A 6000-nucleotide genomic window follows, 5' to 3' on the forward strand; every position below is an offset into this window, starting at 1 on the left:
CCATCAATTTTTTATTAACTTCTTCCACAAGTCCTTCTGAGAATTCAGCTTCCATTGGAGAATTTGGATTCTGTTGTGTGGCTTGAGTTGAGCTTTCTCCAACTTCTGGTCTTCTGAATTTTCCATGACTTATACAAGTTGTACTATCATAAAGGTTCTTTAGGTCATAAAGATTGATGCAGTTGACATATTCCATTAATTCCCTTGTGATTTTTAGGTTGGGAGGATAATCATCAATTGTTTCCCATAAGTGAACATAACTCTTACAATTAAGTAACCTTGTTGCGGGATCTGTCTGATAAGGCATGTGTAGAAAGAAAACATATTTGAGCTTGCTAATAGCTTCTAAGGCTAATCTTCTCTCTTTGACCTCGTCTATGACTGGTTTTAATTTATTTCTCCACCATTGTAATGGATAATACCATTCAATAGTAGTCCAAATCAAGGACTTGTGGTTCCCGGTATTCATTATGTGTTGATACATAGCTTTAGTGGGAATAAGAACAGGCATAAAATACAATACGGTGGCACACCAGATATACCATAACTGGTTTTTTGTGAATTTGACATTTGGGTTTATTAAAATTGGTATGAGGAAAAAGGTATGTCAGGGAAATAAGGAGTATGTTCCGGGAGTTTAATCCTTATGATTTTTGTCATGTAATTAAAGAGATTATTTCTGGCATATTGTTTGAGTTGGGATGGTGAAGAGGAAATTGTTATTCCTGGATTAAGATTCCTGGTTGCGGATGCATGAGTTGGTAGTGGTCTGACCATAAGAATCAAAGGGAAAGTGTGTTTGGATGTGATGATCTAGACAGGTTTCATAGGTCGGGATAGTAGATCCGGAATCACATATTGGGTTCCTTTGATATGTTTTACAGAGAAATCTAAAAAATCAATCTTTGAGGCGAAGGGTTTGAGGATCGGGTGGCATCTTATTTTTGAGTTCAAGGATCTTGGGAAAAGATGAATTATCCATCTGGACTTCAAACTAGTAGCCTCTTAGGTAGAAGTCAAACTTTTGAATTCCCATCTTTACGGCGAGAGCTTCTTTGTAAGTGGTGGGAAATATGAGGTTGGGGTTGATATTTCCCTTAGGAGAAATGCATCCCTAAAAAATCAATCTCTATTTGGCCTAATTAACTTTTCTTTTCAGAGAGCATCATTCCATGTTATTGGGCTATTTGAAGGAATCGACCCAATAATTGTTTATGGGTCTTTTCATCTTTTAAGAACAATAGCACATCATCAATATAGATGAGGATACTATTGAGAATGAGTTCAAAAATTCTTGTCATGGCTTTTTGAAAGAGTGACGGAGCCACTTTAAGCCCAAATGGTAACATAGTCCATTAGTACTGGGCGTTAGGAATGCAAAATGATGTTTTGTAACGATCCTCGGGGTTGATACTCAATTGCCCAAATCCTAACTTAAGATCAAACTTAGAATAGATCTTGGCATCTTTGATGAAAACATTTAAGGAGAAGGCCTTTAGAATGGGAAATTTATCATCTTTGAGAAAATGATTCAGAGGTTTGTAATCAATTACTAACCTCTTTTTTCCTCTCAACTTTTCAGATCTCTTCTCCACATAAAATGCTTGACAAGCCCATTCTGATTTGGTGGGCTCTATCAGACCTTGCTTGAGCAACTGGTTACATTTTCCCCTAGCCAATGTATAACCTAATGGACTCATTCCTGGATGAGTGGTCTTGTTTGGATTAACATCTTCATTTAGTTAAAAGGAAGTTGGATAAAAAAGTCCTTATTTTTCCATAGGGGTTTAGGATGAAGGAATTCTTCATGGTTGTCTGCGCAGAGTTTGAGTAGGTTGGACTTGATTTCTTCATAACCAACAAGGATCTTAGACAAGGAGTATAGTTTCAATATTCTGGAATAAGGCTAGAATTCTATTTTGAATTTGATTACTGTGGGGAGAATTTGAAGTCTGTTTGCTGCTGAATAGACATTCATTCCTACTATAATATCTTTGTTTGGAAGATTATTTCCAATGACCCAGGTCCAGACGATGCAGTATGGGAAGAATTTAATTCCTATTTTTTCCTTGGTCATTAAATCTGTCTTAAAAACCTTCTCATCTGCTGCTACAATGTATGCATCATGTGTTACCCACGATTATGCTGGGAGAATGCTAGGGTTCTTCATTATGATATGGGCCTCAGTGTCCATATAAGCTATAACTTTCTTTGGACGTGAAAACTTTGTTGCGAGGACATGAACTTCAACACAAGGGAGAGGTGGAGTAGGGAGAGAACTTCCTATCTCTTTGAAGGAGTAAACAAGAAGATATCTGCCATCTTCTGACTCCGAAGATGATGTTTCATCAGGCGAAGAATCTTGAAGGGAAAAATTGTTTCTTCATCAGCATAGCTTTGCTCAGAATACAAAGATTCTAAGGTCTCCTTCTAGAGGCTGAAGAGAGTTGATCAGTTTTGCGGCTTTATGGGTATTATTAGGACATTCTTTAGAGAAATGTCCCTTCTTCCCACAAATAAAGCATCTCTGATTTTTCCCTTTTCCTCTGAAAGGTTTTCTTCTGAAGAACTTCATAGTCTTCTTTTTCTTTCCCTTGAAGGTCCTATGAGATTTGGTGTATTTATGGTGATGGTGTTTCTTTTTTGTTGCACAGCTAGACCTTTTGGCTTTACACTTAATCTCCAGGTAGGGCTTTCTACAGGCGTGGGTGAATTTTGACTTTTGTTCTATAACTTCTGAAAATTGGTGATGAAAACTGTAAAGATTTTCAAGTGCTTCTATCGTCACCTGGTGAATTTTTCCAAGACTCATGGTTTTGATATCCCTTTGAGTTGTGGCTAACATCCTATGAATCTCTGGTTGGAGTTCTTGTGGTATAAAGGAGACATATGTATTCTTGAGACTATGGTCATTGTATCCATTAAGGATATAATATCTATGTGCCATTCTATGATAATGTTTGTCAAGGTCCTTTGTTTTGAGGGAACAACACTTCATCTCAAAGAATTCTTGTCTGTTTTTCCTATCAAACATCTCCATATCACCAATAAATTCACGGTGAAGCACACCAAGAATATTAGTTGTAGTTTCTAGACGGTGTAACTCATCTTGTTTGAAGGTTCCAAGATTGTGATACCATTCATTCATCGTGCTTGTCATCCTACAACAAAATTCTTCAATGATCTTATAGCTATCTGCACTTGTTTTCATCATCTGGGTGTCAAGCCAAGCTCCATATTCGAGTAGTCTTTTTCTCTAGCGGCTGGGTGGAATATCATCAAAAGTGAACCAAGGACCGCCATTTGGTTTAATCCTTTCAGGGATCAGAGTTTCTTCAAGGGACTCTTCCTTAAAAAAGGAATCTTCCTTTTTTATATTTGCCATAAAGAGTCTTGGGATATACTGGTCTTCAGATTCTGATTTTGATGAAATAGATCTTGGTGTTTCATCAGTAGATATTTCCTAATCAGAGTTATTGTCACCATCTGTCGAGGACCCATCCTCCTTTTGTGTTGATGTTTCAGCAGAAAGGTGATTTTTCTGGGAAGATTCGTATTTTCTAGTGATCGTCATGGCTTGAAAATCTTTATCAGGAGTTTCTTCTTCCTTTTGGATTTTTGGAGGAGGTGTTTCAGGGATATCCTGAGAGTCCTAGGATGAAGCGCTTAGGCTGGAAGCTTTGCCTTTTGTCTTGGAGGTCGAGGGAGTTGCGGTCCTAGTAGATTTTGGCCTATAAGTTGTAGGTATGTATCTAACCTGATCTTATGGTAATGAAACATGGGGAGGGTATAAAGGAGAAGGCCTTTCTAGTTGTTTGAAATATGTAGGAAAAGCAGGAGGGTCAAAGAAAGAGTTTTCAATAGGCTTGGGCTTTCTTTCATGAGAGGCTCTTAAGAAATTACCTATCTTTTTACTTGGCCTTGTAGATTTCTGATTTCTCTTTCCTGTTGGTCAAAAGTTTTGCAAAAAATTCTCTCTTCTAACATCTGCCGCAAATCACGATCCATCTGAGATACTTGGGCTTTTAAGCTCCTATAATGCTTCTGCATTTTTTGGGATAAAACCTTGAGATTCTCATATGTCTCATTTATTTTCTAAGCAATCTTATCCGCCCTTTTGTCAAGGTTTTGGAGAATCTCATTTTGAGAAACCATGTGTTTAGATTGCCAGTTTAGAACTTCTTCAGCTTGAGTTAAAGTTTTTAGTTTCCCATCAGGCTGGACTTTACTAAAATGAATGAAGGGTTTAGATGTTCTGCCTGTGATTGGATCCATTTTTCTATCCAGGGAAGGAAATTGTCGGTCGTACTCTGAAGTTTCAACTGAGTACATATAGCAAGCACTTGGTTGGACAACAGTTGGAGGATGTTGTGACTTACAATGGTCTGTTGGTGACCATGTAACAAGAGTTGGATCACCAGGTGGTAACAATCCTTATTTCTTAAGGATTTTAAGTGCTTCCTCATAGATTGTGAGGGGTTTATTTTCCCTATGGATTCCTACCCGTTGACCATTGTCTGGGTCAAATATTCTTTGAGGAGGTAGAGAGGGTTTACACCTCCCATTTTTCTTTTTGTTGGGAAGAATGATATCTCGGTCAATATCATTGTCGTGCATCAAGCAGTCACAATCTGGGTCACATCTTATTGAATCAACATCCCAGATGAAGTGGCCATCTATTTTATCAGTATATATGGGTTTTCCTTTTGTTGTAACAGCATAGACATGACACTAGTCTTCTTTTAAAACTGGTTGGATCATCATTGTCTGGAAGATTGGAGACATTAAGGTCGACCCTTCGTCTGGCTTTTTGAAAATTGTCTTGACAGTTTTGTCAATACATCTTCTAAAAGTAGCCTCTTGGGATTGGATAGGTCTTCTATCAACATGGAGTCTCTCGTAGTTAGTTATCCATTCAAGGGGAATTAACTGAGTTAACTCTTCCCTTGTAATCCTTCTCGGAATTTGGACTATAGAGGGTATGTCTTCTTCTCTATTGGTGACAACCAATAGTGTATCAGAAGAGCAACCTGAGAGAGGGAGATCTATCTAGTGACTCTACAAGCAGTATATTATCTGGTGATGGAGAGTAGCTGACATGGATTCTGGTACTTGGTCAGATCCGGTGATCTGGACCTGTACCTTTAGTCTCGTGGATAAGGTATTATCATTGAGACTTACGTTATAGTTTGGGAAAAGGGTGAAAACAACACTCCCTGCATGAAGCATGGTGAGAACAATTCCTATCACAATGTTTTCATTATGGAGGTAGCTTGAGTCTAGTAGAGCTATTTTGAAAAAGAAAGGTTGGTTCTTCCTTCCGTATAGGGAAAGTATGAGCCTCACAACCCCAAAGTGTAAGGCTGCATATCCTTTAGTCTTCCAGTGACTTATGAGATATTGGGGAATCTCCAAATCTACGTACTACTCCTGGTTTGTAGCTCTTAAGCTACATTGGTCTAGTCTAGACGACTGGACGTATTCTTTCATATGAGGGTGGTTTGTAGAGATAAGATTTCAGATGAATCTGGTAACACTTCTTTGTCTTTTGAAGATCTTGTACGGGATTAATAGAGGAGGTATTGTTTCGAAAATTTGAGCATCTTCTGGAACATGAGAATACTCAATAAGGTTTTCTATTTTATGAGAGTTTGTCTTTTTACAGAGTTTAGGAAGCGATAGTGAAGAAGTAGTAGTAATATGCTAAGTGTTTGGTTAAGGTGTTTCCATGTTTAAGTGGTTTTCTCCCTTACTCACTCTCTTTACTATATTCACACCATATGCACCCCTTCTTCTTAATGAGACCCTGATACCATACTGCCCGGGAGCCTCACATACTATGAAACCAATCTTAACTGAATCGTCATCAAATAGCCAACCATAGGCATAACACAGACTATCAATTTAAAACTGGCATTCCATAATAGTGAGGACCGTAGTATAGATTGAAGATCAGATGTTTTCTGATACACAAGATCCTCATTTGAGGCAGGTGTAGAG

Source organism: Lathyrus oleraceus, chromosome 3 (assembly GCF_024323335.1).
Source record: "Lathyrus oleraceus cultivar Zhongwan6 chromosome 3, CAAS_Psat_ZW6_1.0, whole genome shotgun sequence".
Classification (NCBI taxonomy): domain Eukaryota; kingdom Viridiplantae; phylum Streptophyta; class Magnoliopsida; order Fabales; family Fabaceae; genus Lathyrus; species Lathyrus oleraceus.